Consider the following 20027-nt stretch of genomic DNA (forward strand, 5'->3'; position numbering starts at 1 on the left):
TAGATCGAAGCGCGTAACAGGGATACCACTCCATTTCGTGCTTCGACGGTTGGGGGGGGGGGGGGGGCTTACGTCACGATGGATTTAAGAAAATGCCATCGGAGTGGTTAGTGGTGACAAGCACTCGAACGGGATGGCGGTAGACGGAGTGTGAAACGTAACGTCACTTTTGCGTTTTTGGCGGTTGGCTATTAAAAGGGCAATATCCCATTTCCGTGGTTAACCCAAACGTAGCGTGCAAGTAAAAAAGCACTCTGTTCCTTTCGCTTGTTCATTATTGTCATTTATAATGGAATTCGTTGCTTATCACCAATTTACAATCTATTTCGATGCCATTGATATGTCATTATGAATCTACTCCTGATTCAATTAAGTCAGCGGGAAGCTCTTCATATTGAGGATAATTGACTTTTTACATTATTTCATTAGTGCTAAACTTCACCAGAAAGTGTACCTTAAATTGAGTACTAAGACAATTGGCGACTTGTTTCATGACACCAACACAAGACATGTTCCATTTCTTCTTTTCTTTCACTTTTATCTATAAGAGCTTCTCAATATTACGCGGAAGCACTGCAAAAGCGATTTAATGTGTACTGCGCTCTTTTTCCATTTATTTCTTATTCTATTCTGTTCTACTTTGGATATGGTTTTAGTTTGCTATTTTGTAGAGACAAAAGAGAGATGCAGGCTTACAGGAGAACAACAAAATCAAATTGCTTGTGGCCAAAGTTTAGCCATGTAACGTTTGTAATGTCTGCCTCTGTGTGTGTGGCACGAATCGTTTGAAAATTTCTTCCTGAGAACCTGGGCAGGTACAATCATTTAGGTTTATAAGATGGTTAGTTCTTATGCTCGGTCAGAAATGGCGGCGAACCAATACCTGGATGTTATTTGCGGGAAAAAAAGAGTGAGCAAAAAAGTTGTTGATTGTCTCCAGCCGTCGAAAACCACTATAGATCAAAGATGAGAGAGCTTTCTGGACGGGGGGAAGGGGGGGGGGCATTTCAAGAAGCATTCAGTTTTATTTTTTGTCAGACAAACTTGTCGGGCAAATTTGTTCTCAGCCAATCAGGTGCGAGGTTTTCAGTAGCTTATAACAGTTTTAAAAAAATGAAATGCCCCCTGGCGCCGTCCGGCGCGTAAAGTTTTTAAAGTGGCGTTTTGTTAATAGCATGATGTGAAGTATAGGGTCCGATGTATGAGAAGAAGAACGTACTGAGCAACACGAGTTCTGATGTATTATTATGGCAGAAGAAGAAAAGAAAAAGAGGGAGAAGAAGAAGAAGCGTTATTCCCTGAAAGATCATAATGCAAGTCATAGAATGACTCAAAAACACATTCAAATCGATATGTCAATATGCAATGGACTATACTGCCGGAGGCATAACTCTATGCCTCAGAAAAATGAACACATAGAAGCTCAAAAGCATAAACAGGAGAATCTAACTGTAGTTCGTTTTAGGATCACTGCGATCTTAACTAGAGTATCGATCACAATAGTCTTGACCCGGAAGCAGAAAAAGAAGCGCTCACGATAGGTTATTCGAGGTCAAACTATGCATCTTGGATGCTCATCGTACATTGCATGGTCAAATTTCCCACAATGCATTTTTTTTTTTGGGGGGGAGGGGGGTGAGGGGGAGAGAGAGAACAAAACAACCAGAAGAAACAGTGGACGCATCATTGGAAGCTCGCAGTCAAAGTCTGGTGTTAGTTTGGACTTTCCAAAGATTCGTCATGGAATATATTCCAAGAACGTTCAACCGCAAGCCTGTGATGTCTTCTTGGGATGGAGAGAGCGGAATAGGAGGAAGAAGAGGAGGACGAGGAGAAGAAGATACAAGAAATAAAGATATAAATAAAGAAGGAAATAAATAAGAAAATAAATAAATAAAGAAAGAAAGAAAGAAAAGAATAAGAAACATAAGAAGAAAAAGAAGACAACTTCTGCATTCAAGTCGTGCTGCTGCCACTTTCGGAAACTCAAGACATAAGAAATCCATTAGTTGATCCCCGTATATACGTGCTGGCAGCGAATCTAGAGAAATCGATTTTCTGCAGACGTCAAAGATCCCTGCCCCCTCCCCGACCCCTCCCTCTCCAAATGAAATGGAGGATACATCTTCATGGAAGCGTAACGACGCCATTATAATTTATGATCGTATGAATTCCAGTCAGGGAAAATTTTAGTTCTTGTCATTTTATTTTGTTCTTTTTGTTTGTTTCTTTGTGTGCATCACAGGGATCCTAAGTCAGGAGATTCTAAAGATAATAGAATAAAACATAGATTCCATAAGAAAACACTGTAATTTGACTGAATTGACAAGAAAATTGCTCACTTTCGACATCTTGTGTATATAAAATCTCAAGTCTTGTTCTAAGAATCTTATGATAGAGAAATTAACCTCGTGATTCAAGGGTAATTGCATACCGACGAGTTTAGGGAAAATACCCCCAGGCTTGGGCAATTACCCCGGAGTCTTCCCTCAACCCTAATCCTAATCCTAATCCTGAACCTAGTCCTAATCCTAACCCAAACTCTAACCCCAAACCTTACAATCTTTGCTCTAACCTGATCACTTACCAGAATTTAACCGGGGGATAATAACCCTCCGGGGGTAATAGCCCTGATACGATACAGACTGATTAATTTCCCTCCAAGTATGTATGTGTATGTATGTATGTATGTATGTACATGTATGTATGTATGTATGTATGTACATGTCTATGTATCTATCTATCTATCTATCTAACTACCTTTCTATCACTTTCAATACTAACAGAAGAAATGAGAAAGTGATCATTTACAATTAAATGGATGATCTATTTATATCAAATAGAAGTCACGTCCTATGAAAGAAAAAATAGATAATTTACAAAAGGATTATTCAATAGACGGGTGTTTTACGGCAGAGAAGTGTTATGGATTACTACGAAAGAGTGGATTATAAAAATCATTAGATGAAAGCACGAGCAAGTTGGGAATCGATAATCATCATATTCTAATCGGTATATTACATAAAATTATTCACTTAATTAATCTCTCCAAAAACAATGATATGCATTGTGTATGCAGAACAAATTTTGCTGTAGTTAAAAAGAAAGGAAGAATGAAGAGAGATGAAATGAAAGAACAAAAGAAGAAGAAGTTGCCTACACGTCATAGATTCCCGATTTGTCTAACCTCTTCCATCCAGAGACTTAATTGTCGTTTTCGGCATATTTCAAGCCGATCTTTTTAGAAATCAATCCATGCTTTGCTTGGTCTTTCTCTGCTGTGAGCGAGCCGAAAAGTCCTGTGAAAAAAAAAAACTCAATATTCAAGCTTAAATTCAAAGGGATAGCGCATCCTACCAAACCCCTTCTGCCATGACACTAGGGAGATGCACATCTCGAGAGCAAAGAGTCTTTTGCTGAATATGGCCTCATCTAGAGGAGATCTTTTAAATTCTCATGATTCTGTCCCATTCCCGGGCGCCACATCTCTTTTTTTTTTTCGCTGGCGTACTTTTCCGAGATCTCCTATTTTGGTGGGGACGTAATGTGCACTGGCATTGATCTCGGTATTATCAGTCGATATCGCATTGATGTTTGGCTTACACCATCCGGTCTTCGCATAAACATAGAGTGTGGACTGGCACGGGAATTCGTTGTGAAGAATCGATGTGCGGCCGCTAATGCTTGCGAGAACACGAGTCAAAGATGTAACTGACTTTAGCCATTATTCAGCGTTTTGTTTGTTTTGTTTTTCTTCTAATTCAACAGCTTTAAAGAGTCCTAAACTTCGATTTATTTTTTGTTGAGTTAATGTTTTGCTTTCCGTTTTGATCGAACTCTCAACGGACCGGTGGGCCGTTCAGTTTCGCCCCCTTTTTATTGACGCGAAAAAGCTGACCGAAGATTCGAACTCTGCACAGTATGCCAATGTGATTCCCATTTCCCCCGTGTCATTCATGTCCGCCCCCTCAATCCACACTCACAAAAAAAAACAAGACAAAAGAACAACACCACCAACAAACAAACAAAACCTCAGAGAAGGCGCGGCATATTGAAAAGGTGCCCCAGTCCTCCTTATCAGGAGCTCAAAGAATGCACTTCATCTTTGATTCATCGTAGCCGTTGTCTCTGGATGAACGCAGTCGCGCAAGCGAAAATCGACTGATCGGCACAAACCATGCCGCAAAACCTACACGTGGGAGCTGAGATAAAAAGAGGACGATGAGGTATCAACACAAAAAAGGAGGAGAGGAGGAAAAATAGAAACCGAAAAAAAAGAAACTTCATGAAAAAGAAGGGAAATGAAGAAAATGAAAAAGAGACACCGTCAGACTATCAGGACAAAAATAAATTCATAGAAATGCTGCAAACGTGGTTTAAGCTGCCTAGTCTTTTTCCAGTTCATACAATGTTAAGTCTATCTGGACTTGTTTAATGAATCTTTTAACCCTCTGTGTGCCAGGTTTATTTCCTATCCATAGGTATGTATGTTAACTTTGTGCACATTTTACTCATTGACACAGAAAATGTTTGGGAGAGGCTGCCGGTTGACTGAGCGTCCATCCTTAAAGTGTAGAGACATTAAAGTTTTTTCTTAAAGCTCGTCGAGATCTATCAGCGTGATAGAGATTGGTATCTTATTCCGACTACGACCTTTTTTTGAAGGGAAGAAAGCATTTTTAAACATTGGCGATCTAGAGTAGATTGTAACATACTGCTAGTCAACTTAGTAGGGATGGCGTTACGATCGTGATTCTGAATTAGTCTTGACCAAAATATTAGCAAGATAATACATTCTCCGGTGACATCAGAAGGCCCCGTGCTGCCATTACGTCATTTTTGAAAGAAAGAAAAAAAAAAGACGAGAGATATCTGTTAATTTCTCATCTCAATCTCTATATTACTATTATGATCTAATGACATATCATTATCTCTCTTATAAATGATTGTTATTCTGAGTTATAGAGTTTTGATCCAACTATAAGTAAGAACGTGTGTTACGTCAAAAGGCGCCATGCTGCTCTTTCGTCATCTTTTAAGGAAAAAAACATTCGTTCCGTTTCCTTTTAAACTTCTCTAATCCTAATATGATCTTATATTAAGATATCCCTAGATCTGCCTTTTTCATTTTGTATCTGGCGCATGATTGTTATTCTGAGTTGGCTTTGATCAAAATATAAGAAGAATAACCCATTCTCCTGTGATGTCATAAGGCGCCATGATGCTATTACGTCATGTTTTAAAGAAAAAAAAAAAGGACAGTGGACAGTACCGTCGTGTCAACATACGCGATTAGCATGTGGGTACTAAAGGCAATGACACAATCGCTCTGTAGTTGCCGTCCACACGAGATTAACAAACAACATAATCGATAAATTTGTGTACCCACCTGCAAAGAGAAAAGTTTATTAAGCCCCCTAAAAGCAAAGAAAGCTACCCCTTCCGACAAGCTTTCTTTGCCTAACCAAAGCGAGTACCCACTCTTAATTACCCTGAAACGCCGGGGGGACACGCTCGTTTTCTCAGCGACATGCAACATTGATTTCGCGTTACATGTCATCACCCGTAATGAAAGATACATTGACAACAAACGAAGATCGAGAGGGAGACAAAGATAAAGAGAATGAGAAGGAGAGAGCGAGCGAGAGATTAAACACTATAGTGCATATGCTCTTTCGATCGTCTGGACGGTAGACTATATCGTTGTATCGTAAATTCCCCAAAGATGCGTATCAGAACTGCGATAAATTCACGTTTTGAATGGATGGGACGCCAACGTTGACTGGGCACAGATCAATGTCTCCATTAGTTCTTTTACCGAATTTTCCGCAGACATTAGGCAAACAGGGAGTGGACACTTACAAGGAAAGTTCTTCTTTTTTAAATTTAAAAGTAACACAACTTGGGCAATTTTCTTCTTCTTTTCTTCTTCTTCTTCTTCTTCTTCTTCTTCTTCTTCTTTTAGAAATCAATGACGACCCTTTTCTTCCAAGTGACACCATTCATCTTTTGAAGATTCTCCATAATAGATATGTACGGAGACATAATAATAATTATTTGTGTTTGCGACGATAGATAATCAATCAATTATAGATAAGCAATACAATCATGCCAAATTGCCCTTACCAGTGTAATAATGTAGCTCTTTAACTAAATGTGACGTTGATCATTATGAGTAATTAACCATGTCATTACTACACCTATAATGATAATGATAATACTACTATTACTACCACTAATAATAATATTGCTAATTATTATTATTATCTATTATTATTAGTTTTATTATTATTGTTATTATTATTATTATTATTATTATTATTATTATTATTATCATCATCATCATTATGTAGTAGTAGTAGTGGTATTAGCAGTAGTAGTAGCAGCAGCAGTAGTAGTGGTGGTATGGAATGATAATATTGAAATCATTATTGTCTTTACTAAATTAGCGCTATAATAGTATTATTATCCAGTCAATTTGATCTTGATATTATGATGTGTCGCATGCGCATATATTATATTGCCACGATTGCTTTACCTCTGGTCCGACTGTTTGACAATACTGCATCACGTTTCTTTATATTTTGATGTCATCCTATACCTATTACATATTACTATTCTTAGGCAAATATCTTTCTCGATTTTCTATAAAGAAACCGCCAAGTGACTAGATAACAAGGTCTGTTAATTAAGTAGCGGGCTGCTAACTGATTGTTCGCCTGTCGAATTATGACGAGCCACTCACAGGCGCCAGAACAGCATGGCAAGCTCAGCAGTGAAATTCGCCTCCCTTTCTAATGCCTTCTTCAGTGAGTCACAAAAGGAGTTATTATTACGTCTCTTGGTAATAGAGACAGATCGTATGTTTTTCCTCCTCGTGTTCCCTCAGCGAGATTTGCACTTTTTTTTTCATAATCGCTAGCCGCCTTTGCCGCTCACCGAAACACCGTTCTGTAGTTCTGTCGGGATGAGAAGGGGGGGGGGGGGGTGGATGGGTGCGGGAGTGGAGATATTGCACTATTTCCCTTTCATTAAGCTTCAGAGAACCATCGCGTCAAAGTGCCACTGCAATTGCGTACAGACCGCTTTGGCATGGTCGTGACAGACTTAACCGAGAGATTGCGAAGGACGCGGCAAATGTGGTACGTGCATTTAGCGAGTTTGAAGTTATACGTCCAATTATCCATGTAATATAATGCAAGGTAGGCCAATGGTAATCATTTTGTGAGGTCTTCTTTGATTAAAGCGCGTGAAGCGAATTACTTTTGCTCGTTTGATTCTGTTCCCTAAACGTTATGCCTAACTCACCATTTTGGAGACCAAAAAGTAACATAACACCGCGGCAAATGCCAAAGTACAATTCATGTCCGGTTACCTACGTTACCTAATTCATCACGCTAGAAATCGGCTTGAAAAAGAATAGCACAGCAAAGAGAACGTATCAAATGAGAGAAATCCATGATTCCTTTGTACAAAGCAAATATTAGAGGCAAATTGCATTGCCGGATTGAACCAGATTTTCACACCCGTGAATAATTATGCGTTTAACAATTGCATTAGGATAGAGTCCAACTTTGTTTGAAAAAATAAATGTCAAACAAAAATTGGGTTGTCGTGTCCTATGAGATTACTCTGTGCATCTCAAGTTGCCTAAAGGGGGAAAAAAGAGGAAATGTACAAGTAAAGTAAGAAATAGAGAAAAAGAAAAGGTGTAACATAAGAACGATTTCGCGGCTTTGTCAAAACTGCAGGAAGAACCGTTTCAGCACTGTTCGGATTGATTGCAACGTGGGACAAACGCAATTGGCTGACAGACTATAGCCGCCTGACAAATAGTTCAGCACTGTTTGAAAGGGTGAATAAAACACGTGACGGTGAGTGTATTTATGTGAATGCGTGTGGGTGTCGGCGTGTGTATGTGTCTATGCTGTAGTTGGGAATGTGTGTGTGTGTGTGTGTGTGTGTGTGTGTGTGTGTGTGTGTGCGAGTGCTCATCCGTCATGGAAAAGGGGAAAGGGGAAAGGGATTGGAAAGTGACAAATGGAAGAAATAAAAAGAGGGACACATAAACTAAAGTAAGAAAAGCTGGTCCGATAGCTTTATGAATAGTGAGAGGAATTAATTGAAAAAAGGAACATATTATATGGTGGTAGGAAAAACCCGACAGAAATACAAAGAAATTAATGTAGGAATATAATACGGATATATTATAAAAGCCTGTATGTTTTGATAGGGCAATATAGAGAAAATAAAAAAAAAATGTTGTAATGTTGTCATATTATGAAAGGAGTTTGAACAGCAGAATAATTTAGTTTCCTGCAAGTATTAAAAGATACAAATGCAACATGATGAAGCAGAAGACAGGAACCTCATCAGAGGTAGACATGAGGTGTCCACAGCCAGAAAAAAGAAGCACGATTTCGTCTTGGGATTGTTATTTTCTAAACCTTTCTCATAAACAGATGGAAGTGTGACTTAACGTAGGCAGAGAAGTAGGTTAAATAGAGACGTGGTGTGATGTGCCGTGAATGAGATCGACGATTCATTTTCTCGTGGTTGTAAAGTCAGTTTTTCTTCAAATATCACCTCGCATTTGGTGGGACCATTTTCATGTTCGTTAACAAGGCTTGATATCTGTCCTCAATTTACTCACTAGTGCATTTTGAACCTGATACGTCATTAGTAAAATCCAACATTCTTTTTGTTGTATTCAGGAAGAATGAACTTCACTCTTTCTTTTACACCGTCGGCGTGTAAAGTTAAGGGTGCAACTGTTGCGAACTTCTGGAAGATGAAGATACAACGCATAGACTTTTGAAATGTCATAGCACTTTGTATGACCGCACATGACGTTTTACAGATGTTTGTGGTTGTGGGAAGGGGGGAAAAAGGCAAAGTATTTTGATTTTCATGACAAATCCATGCAACGCGTGAAGCAGGCGAGAGCACCAGATAAGGAATGATCTAGAATTCCTCTAAAGAGACCGTTATTGGTTCAAAAATGCCTTTTCGAGTTTCCTTTTACGCCATGTGCTTTGTCAACAGAGCCAAGGGATCGCATTTGGAAATGTACTGTAAGATTAGCATTACATGATGACGATGGTGATGGTGATAATGATAAAGATATGTCGACTTCGTCTTCTTGCATGATGATGTTGATGATGATGATGATGATGACGACGATAATGATGATGATGATATGATGATGACAAGATGATGACATGATGGTCTTATTTGGCCAGTTTATTCTTTCCAGTCGTTACATTGACTTCAGAGTCCTGTATCTCCATCATAACCCTGTTATCATTAGTATAATATAGCTATGTCAAGATGAATAATATTATTGCGTGCTAGTCCATCTAGCATCTAGCTAGTCCAGTGCTTCTTAACCGGTGGGCTGCGACAGACCCAAAAATACTGAATTTAAAGATGTAAAGATCTAATTGGGCCTCGAAAGAAAACAAAATATGCAGAAGCCCAAGTGGACCTTGGGTAAGAGAAGGCTGAGAATCATTCATGTTTTAAATCTAAGCATGAATGCGGGACTTGAACCTAAGACCCGATGTTTAACAATGATTATAGAAGAATATCCACTACATCACCCCCCATATTTATTGTGCAATGTATACGACACGTAAAATCACCATCTCTAGATTAAGGACAAATACATGTCTTCTTTGCAAGACTCTTGATGATTATCATATTGGCAGAAACCGTGAGAGCGGGATTGTGCTTGTCTTTGGTTTACCGAACAGAACCACGAGGTGCATCCCCCTCCCATTTTCTCTTCTATTTTCTCAGTCACCCTTCGTCTCTCCCTGTACATTTCTATTTGTCTGTATCTAACTCTCTCTCTCTTCCAGTCCGTGTGTCCATGTTCACGCCCATCTGTCTCTTACACAAACAATGTATATAAAGACCCTGCACCTCAAAACAAACAAAAAGTCGCCTGACATGAATTTTTAGTTAAGACCATATTCTGAAAGAACAGACCTTAAGCTTTAAAATGATGTATAACTCAAATCAAATGGACTCTCCTAACCTATCTAAACATTGGAAAGAAAGCACAAACTCAGGAAAAGAGTGAACTGAGAAAAGAGGCTCTGAAGTACAGTGTCTATTCAAGCGCTTAATCTTTCCCAAACCGTGCTGGCTGTGCGATGAATGGGACAAAAAAACAGAAAGTAAACCACCAGAGTAACAACAATGAAGGAATTATTAAATTAAACTGAAATTAAACATGCCTCATTAACACATTCTGTCCATACTTAATGTCAACTTTCAAAGCAGTAGCACTATCCTTTGAAAAGTTATTAGAGTTGAAAGTGAAGAGTGTGGACAAGGTTTTTCAGAAATGAAAAAGGGATTCTAAAGACACATCTAATCACACGATTCTACCAAAAATGTTCGAGATAAACTGCTAAAAAAAGAAAAAATTCCTGCCCGTTTTATGATACCAAATTTTAGCATAATGTAAAAGAAGACCCGCTCTTTCAGAAAATATGAAAAAGTCAAGTTCGGCTAGGTTGACCCATTTCACTTATTTTCAGTCCTCACGCAAAATCAGTGTGTGCGACTTTATGTTCGTTTTGAGGTGCACGGTCACATATAGAAATAATTATATATACAATAACTATGCACACATATAACATGTATCAACAAAATCACACACAAACATACACATACACCCTCTTTGCCATCCCCCTCCCCCCGTAAGATGTTTTCCTCTTGACCTGGGCTGACAACTTAGAGCTTGCGAAAAAAGCAGGCACCGTTGTTTCAACCCTAAATCTAGCCGCAACAAGTGCAATTTTCCCCCTGATCTCCCTCCCCATTCTCCAGTCATGAAGTCAGTCAGCCTATTTTCGGCCTAATAGCAGTCAATATTATTCAGCATAATTCTTTTAGCGCATCTCCAGCCGCACGAAATCAATGCCGAAGCCAACCAAAGAACAGAGCGCTGGGGGCAATACCTCAACCTCCTTTTTTGTTCTTTTTTCCTATTTCATTTTCTCCATCTCTCTCTCTCTCTCTCTCTCCCCCCCCCCCCCCCCCCCCCCCATGAGAATAACATGTGAGATTCTTTGTAAGCCGGGTGTGGGTCGATCAATTATGTAAACGCCGATACCATCAGGGGGCTTGTGACATACAACGCCACACTGCCCGAAGACTAATGGGCAAATATGTTGCATAATCATCGTGACACTGTGACTGCCATTTGCATTTCACTTGGAGAGAGATGGGTTCTCCTCCACCCTGCCGAATATTTTGTGATTCTTCGCGTTTCCTTGCCCCAGAAAGAATGGGTAATTTACAATCAGAAGTTAGTCTAACATGACCTGACATTGAGTCACGAGAAGTTTGTTTAAGACCCGTCGGAGAATCAAGCGACGGAGGCATGAGACAAGAACACAAGGGAGTAAATAGTGTTTTTGGTTTTTTTTTTTTCTTAAAAAAACCCAAAGCAAAACAAAACACAAAACGAACAAACAAACAAACAAACAAACAAACAAACAAGCAAACAAACAAAAAACCCGCAATAGTACGGATAAATCATGCCTAAACTGAGATCCTGCCAAGACACACCAGACAGACTGAATTGCGGCAAATGAATAATTATTGATCCAGATTTCTGACAAACCTCTCTGCAAGTGTTATAAACGTTTTACAAAATGGTGAACATCAAGTGATAAAACTCAGAAGAAAATATATTGCAAGAAAAATAAAAGGAGATTGAGATCCAGATTAAGATACATATGTGCCGTAGATGATGTAGGCTTTACACTTTACACTTGTCTTTGTTATTGTGTCGTTTACAATGCGCATAATAGTTTGCGTGTTCATTTGTTTGTTCATTTCCATCTGAGAAGATGGCTCGATAGCCAATATTCACCTACACTAAGCTGGTCTTCCATGGGGTCCAGTTGGATGTGAGGTGGGACTACTTCACCGGGTTAAACACCCTGCTCTTTGCAATGAATGAATGAAGCGGGATCTTTTACGTGCATGGGTTGTGACTCTTTCATACACGGGACCTCCATTTTATGTCCTATTCGAGGGACAAAGTGTTTTGCTTCTTGCTGGAGGAGACGGTATGATTACACACAACATTGCTCAGTCCAGACTCGGGTTCGAACCCGGGCCCTTAGGATTGTGAGGCAGACGCGCTACCGACTGAGCCAACTCACCGCCCTAGTATTTTCTAATCTCAATAGGAGGGCGAAACGTTTTGCTTACAAATTTGAGTCGTATTTTTTCTTGTTACTTTTTCCTATATAAAAATGGCAATCACTCCTGTCATCGAAATCGTGATTAATACTCCCATGCAGCCCCTAATTTACCGACACATACGGCATGTTTTGTGTATGAGATATTCAGTAATCAACAGTCTAGAGGCAACCACCATGATTCATCGTGTTCAGCTCTGACCGTGTTGAGAGAGTGTGCCACTGAGGTATATATTGATATCGCGAACTGAATTGGTAAGTGTTGAAAACTATATGTGGCTTGTAAATACAGAGAGGTAGAGGGAATAGGATGAATATATATATATATATATATATATATATATATATATATATATATATATATATAATCATATACAGTGTACATAGCAGTGAAATAGTCATGTTCATATTTCTGCACAATGATGTGAAATGTTTGAAATAAATTTTGTCATATGAGTATAACGATTATTATTCTCTCCTCTCCGTGAAAATAACTATTAAAAAAACACAATAAATTTTGCGGCATAGCTGATAGACAAAACTAAGATTTGAATGCAGTCCTGTTTCAACTTTCGTCTATTCTAGTTTTAACTTTGGTTTGATTTTATTATCTTAATTTTTATAATCTTAATTTCGTCATACGCTATATTACCATGACGTCCATAATTACGTCCTTTACAAAAAAAATCGTAGCGTAAGTTCACTCATCTAGGTGACCTGGAAGCAACCTAACCTTTGTTTAAACTTGCAAACAAAATTGTGATCATTATGCCCGTAGCTCTCGTAAAGAATTAGAGGTAATCAATATATGCATTAGCTGCGCAAAGACGCCAATCACGTCAGGTCATTCTTTGAGTACTGGCTCCTTTTTAAAGATCAACACGTCAAGTTTTTGCCGTCTGAAAAAGAAAATAAACAGACAAACAAAGACTTTGCAGTAATCCTACGAAAGTCGATGGGGTAGATTTAATTCGCGAGCAAATATAGGCGCACATATGCTGGTAGAAAAATACAGATGACTTTTGCCTTTTAGAGCACACTGTCTGAAGATAAACAATTAGACATCGTACATTCAATATTATTAGTGTAATGTCGCTGTAATTACATGGTAGACCTACACGTTGATGGAAAGAAGAAGATTGTTCCTTAGAGTCTTGCTTGTTTGTGTTCATTTGATAAGGATTTTTTTATCTTCTTCTTCTTCTGCTTTTGGCTTTCTGCTGGCAAGTACACCAACGCACGTCGACGTGATGAGACGAAAAGTTCACTGATATTAAGAACAGTTTTTGCGCTTGTTATGAGTGTGTGTGTGAGTGTGTGTGTGTGTGTGTGTGTGTGTGCGTTTTGCGCTGATAATGTTGTTGCCTCTAGCCTGGCTCAATGGACCGCATATGGTGAAACGTGTTCTTGATATCAGCTGTTCTTAGTACATCTAAATTGCAAGGGGCAGGTTGGATGAGAAGTGAAGTAGTTTACAGGTTTCTGTTCTGGCAAACCACAGACGCCAAATTGTTGCGTTGCCACGGGAACTAAAACTGTATCTGAAAACTTTAATGCACGTCTTCTCAAGGAATTTATCTTTGGGTGTCGGCTAAATATGTTGTGTGGTATTAGGCCGACACGTTCTCAATTCTTCAATCGACCATCAGCACGCCTATTTAAAGTAGGCGCGTGGAAAGGGGGCCGCAATGCAAGGTTTACACGTTTCTAACGACGACTTGAAGATAGGAAAGCATAGGTGTTGTGAAGAATTAACGATTTCATACTCTCTAAAAAAATCGAGTGATTTTATATTCGCTCTTGAAGGAGTGAATACAAAAAAGAGTGAATTTAGAATGAAATTGGAGTGAATTTTTGAGTGAAAATGTTCATTTTAACTCGTTTTAGAGTGACCTCAGAGATCACTCAAAAAAAGTGATCCCTGAAATACCAAAAGCAGTATTCCATTTACAAATATCATAACTCTACGCAGCATGTTACAAGTTATACTACAACAAAATAGAGATTTCAAGGGGAATGATATTTCGTATATCTGAAATAATTGGATGTCACTATTGTATGTACCTGTGACAATATTATAACGTACTGAATGTTCCCGCAAAAAATGTAATATATGAGCAATAACATGCTGAATGTCCCCCCACCCACTGAAAATAGTATTTGGTATTAGTGGTTAATTCACTCCTGCGTTTTCTTTGATGTAGTTTTTACTAACAGTTTAACAGTCGTTAAATTTTGCTTAGATTGAAAATTTGTCAGACATGTTAGGAGAGACCCATATATGAAATAGCGAACAAAAGGAGGCAATGAACTCGATGGTTGTCACGAGAATGAGAAAAAAAAAACCCAAATGTGAGCAATATACAGTGAAAGATGAATGTTCTTGTAGATCTCGCTAGCACTTATCTGCGAACTAAATTTCGATTTTTTTTTCTTTCAAAATACAGAGTGCAAACACATTCATTTTCTTTGAGGTTTTTTTCAACGTTTGTTAATTTTCAAGAGGTTTATCCCGTGCGACGTAATTTATGGTTGTAAGATGGAATGTTCGCTCCGTGACAGCTCAGTGGACAGAAATCATCCATTTTCGAGTGTCGCTTGACAAAGCTATCCAAATCGTGACATTGAATGCACTCACGATTATAGAATGAAGTTCACGTTCATGTTTTTGAGTAGATCTCGGGGAAAAGAATTCTATCGGATCACGTGTAATAGATAGATGCAATCGTTTATCATTCTTTCAATAATCACTTGCTCCGGAGAGATATGGAGATCTACTTCGGTTCATTTGTCCGTGTTAACATGCCCTCGTTTGCATATTTGTTGATCTAACTTTTATTACTGCACCTCCTTCCATTTCACGGTTTCATAAAGCCATTATCATTTAAACAGTAAAAAAAGGAAATAAGTACACTTTAAAACACAGCTGTAAAAAAGTTGCAAGATAAACATTCAAATCGCTTAACCATTTCTGTGCCAGTAAGTCAAATATGCACAGATTTCACGCACAAACCAATGGACTGCAAATACTGTGGCACGCAAAGGTTTTAAACATGTTAGTGGTGATAGGCGCGAGTATCATTCAGTTTAGTGAAGTTTGTTACATTCCAATTTGTTGAAATCTAAAAGAGACAAAGAAGAGAGAAAGAGAAAAGATGAGAAAAGGGAAAGAGATAGAGAAAAAGCAAGAAACTAGAATAAGTGGCCATCGAAGACTACAGTACATCCTCTCCTTTCTTTTTTCCCCTCAGTTTCCCGAGGTTAATTACGTGGCAAGTTAATGTAAAATATCCAGTTTAACGCGTCAGCCGAAGCCATACAAAATGTAGTGGGTAAAATGTCGTCACCGGTAAACGTCAACGTCAATGTCCTTAATTTGATTAAACCTTTCGATGCCAATGACTCGAATGTGCAAAAATTTCACACGCATACCTATGGACAAGGACAGTGATGTGGTACGTCGATAGTTAATCATTGCAGGCCATATAAAAACCCGCGGTGAGGAAAAGAAAACAAAAACAAAAGAGCACACAATACTAGCTGGGCGCTGCGTCACAGAGTTAGACGCACAGATAGCCTTCATATCATTCTGCAAATTGGACAATCTAAGTAGCTGTCAGAAACAAAACACGCGTCTCAAGGTCTTTTTTGACACTTTTATATAGAGAATCCAAGCACCTAAATTCATCAGCATTTCATCTGCAATACCAAGAGAAAATGATGACAACAGAGCCACTGAAAAGAAGCAACAACAGCAAAGAAGCCATATAGAAATTACTGTAGGAAATGTCCAAAGCCTTTTATTGAACTGACACCACTTAAAAAAAGTCTGATGATGTGAACGCGAGCCACTGCAACATGAATGACAAAAAGTGGTGATATTCCCAAAGTTAAGTACAAGGGTAAAGCGAAGACAAGCGGACAACGTGCAACTCTAAGGCCTACTTCATGAACATTTATTGTAGTATCTATTTCAAAATTAGTTATCGTTTCTTCCAACAATTACAAAAAAAAAGATAATGATAATTGTCAGTGCATTCGTAAAAATGTTTAAATCCCTGTCACCCAATTCTATGTTGTATTCTGCTGGTGCGAGTAAAAATCACAGATTCAGGAACTTTTTGATATAAGCATGTATCACGGATTTCTGATTATCATTTTCTTTATGTCATTCTTGTGCACCTACTCCAATATGCCCTTATAATTAGAGACCAGTTGGGCATTTCATGACGCATTATGTCCGACAAAGTTGTTTTACAAATTTGCTCTCAGCCAATTAGATGGAAGCATTTCAGTAGCTTGTAACAGTTTGTCAGAAAAATATCCGATCAAAAGGCTTCATGAAATGCCCCCCCCCCCCCCCGGTCCTCAAAAAGTGTCTCGCTTTCGTGTTGTCACCACATGCTCACACAGCTGAAATAGACATCATAACAGATTGACTACTAATGCTCAGACTCCGAAAAATTTCACACACACACACACACAAACACACACACAATAATACCTATTTAACAAATTTATAAATAAAAAAAAAAACCGATCATAACTTTCTTAGTAAGCCAGGAAAAGGTAGGGTATTGTTTTATATTATATCCTGGTGTACCAGGGCCCTGTTTTATGAAGAGTTAGAATTAATGAAATAGTTGATTTAAACTGTAAGTCTATGGCAGCCTGTGTTGAAGAAAATTTAAAATCGATTTTATCTTTTGATAAAACGGGGTCCCGGATATATTACCGATCATGTTTTTGTTTTACTTTTTCAACTGGAAAATTTACGATTTGATAACACATTTTTATCAACAGAAGTCGTCACGAACAGAACGGAATTATCTTGAGTCACTAGGGCCTTTAATGCCCATGTTGAATATTTCATCCCCGGAACATTAAGTTAAAAGCTACACGGAACATACAAAAGATTGTATTGTCAACACGTGTTCATCAAATGATGTATTTCTTTCTGTTAGAATAATAGCTTGAGTGGTGTGCTAGCCGCGATCATTTATTTTCAGGATAGCATAAACCAGTGACATTAAAGATACAGTGAGGTAGATATTTATTTTGTTTGTTTTTTCTTTCTTTGAACCTATGATAAACTCGTGTATCTTAAAAGCGACTGTTTCAAGTATAGGAAAATATGAATTATAGATATGTCAAATCCAGGGCCCGTATTTCATAAAAAATTATTGCCTTTGGCAAGTGACAACCAAGAAATCTATGTATGCGTTCACTCCTCAAGAACATTTTGTTTTCTCTACGAAATAGCAAACGTTCCTCCATATCATAGTGAGGATGTTTTTGATACATAGCAGCCACACACTCGCAGACAGTCGGATGTTCACTTTGACAGTGCATTTTCTCAACCAAATCCGAAGGAACAAATGAAACCAAAGATATCAACAAAATTAAAGGAAAAAATGACACAACATCAATAAGAAATATCTTTTAGAATAGTTTAGAATACTGGATTTACACATTCTCAATCAATCCCTTGGGGATGGGAACAATAATGGGGCTTCATGACAAACATGCACTGGGAGAGAACCCCCAAAAGAAACAATTATTATAGACCACCTACCTGTGTGGGAGAAGTTTGCTTTTGGCGGGTGACAAAGATATCAATAATCGGCAGCTCTGATCGACTGGAGCGCGGCGTTCAGGGGTAAAGGATGGTGCGTGCTCGGCGATTGCAATGGGAGGCTCTGTTGAAGCGGCGCTCTGGAAGATAAAAAAAGTGCTACGAGCGTCTTCCGTTGGCGGATGTAAGTGAGCGAATCGACGCGCTTTTCCGAGAATTTATAAGAAAGAGAGGGAGACGATTGGCTGCGCTCGGACTCCTTACTCGCGCAGCGACATGCATATTAATGGCGGAGAAAGAGGCAAATGACATATGATCTCGAGCAGCATGTCTTCTTGTTGTTCTTATGAGGTTTTTGTGTTTGTTATTGTTGTTGGTGGCGATGGTGGTGGGACTCCTTCTAGAAGTACCTGAAACATTATTTCGCCAAAATTGAGTTCGCAACCCGTGTTTCTGGTGGCTGCTGGCCACGTATGCTATACTAACGGTGTGAAATAAACATTCTCTTTCATCATTTTTATCATAAAAGTGATATATTTTTTTCTGTACAACTGCTTCCTGCTTCCGTATTATGCCATTGCAGGGCTGCAGTGAGTGAGTTTTGTCTTTGTTTTTTTGTTTTGTTATTTGAAAAATATAATTTGCTCAAGTATTACTGGAAAAGGATACACTAAAAGTGGACATGAAATGTAAATAATCGATTAACTATGGTTACTACAGTTAATCGAACAGGGTGGGGTATTTACTATCCATATAGGAGTACACTAAGTCTTTTAATACTGGCTGCATTCTCGACTTCTTATCCTATCCAGGGGGTAAGAATCGTGTAATTCTTGCAACCTGAGCGATAATTATGTTATCATGTCATTATAGATATACAGCAGGGGGAAAAAAGGTAATAGGGTGGTTACCAAGGTATCGTCACATTTATAATTGTCAGTATTTTCTAGAATTGTTCGTCCGTTTCCTTAATCGTTTTCCATGGGTATCCAAGCTAAGTTGATGTTGTTGTTACTTCCGAAAAGTACGCATGCATGTCTGTCTGCCTTTATGCATGTATGTGTGTGTTTATTTATGTGTGTGTGTATTTAATATGTGTGTCTGTTTGTATGTATGTCTATATCTGTGGATGTATGTATATATTATATATATTGTATATGTGTGTTATTGTCTCTTGCAAAGTTTATTTCTAGCACAGCCTTTTGCGGTAATCTATTGCGCAGACAGATGCCAACCGTTTAATCAAGAGACTTGTTTTGATTTTCCTTTCACCATAAACTAAAGAGAGATGTCATATATCTCACTGAAAATTCAATGACACAAAATCCAAACGTTGCGCATAACATTGACTCTGCAATGAATTGTAAACGACGGGAACAGAGTGTTTATTTCAATGAAATCTAAGTATTATTTTTGTTTCTTTCTTTCTTTACAGAAATAGAATAAATGTGCTCAATATTTGAACAGATTTCATAGTGTTCGTGATTATACGTTACCATTTTCATTGGAATGAACTGGAAGTTAACGTCACCTATTTTGATATCATGCTACAGGCATATGCCAGCTTCCAGCCACTGTTTACAATTGGAAAGAGTGATCCCTCCCCCCTCAAAAAAAAAATGGTAGGGTTATAACATTATTTTGATGTGTATGTATAGTTCAGTTGTATCACAAGACATCTTACCATGATATATAAAATTCGCGTTAAAGCTACAATCATAAAGATATAGCCTTTATTTTTTTCAATAAACCAACCGTAGACGGTTTATTCTTGAAACGATTTTAATAAAACTGATGTTCACAATTTGTATACTCACACTGATTATACCAATTGTTATTTTTACAGTGACTTTGTCTGTCCCTACCTCATATTTTAGAACTATTTTGAAGCACTATAAGCTGTTTTACTTTCGTTTTTTTTCTGCAAGAGGTAAACAGTGGCTTTAAAGACGTCATTGTGATGTTGTTCGTGTCATTCTAACACCACCTGAGCACAGTTTGCGTTTATCGATCGCACTGCCATACTTTAGCGACCTGCATGCCGACTGAATTTGGGGAAAAAAGGGGGTTAGCAGATTGCTAGGATACCATAATCCATCATAAATAATATAAAGAAGAGCAATTCTTATGCCAGCCCATGTCCGAAACGTCAACTTGGAAATCAAGCGGTGCTTCACCGAGAGGACTCTAGATGAAGGACGGAGGACGAACGAGGGCTGAAATCG

The sequence above is a fragment of the Diadema antillarum genome, unplaced genomic scaffold (genome assembly GCF_040938485.1).
Source record: "Diadema antillarum isolate AM-2024a unplaced genomic scaffold, OU_Dant_1.0 seq00000382_RagTag, whole genome shotgun sequence".
NCBI lineage: Eukaryota > Metazoa > Echinodermata > Echinoidea > Diadematoida > Diadematidae > Diadema > Diadema antillarum.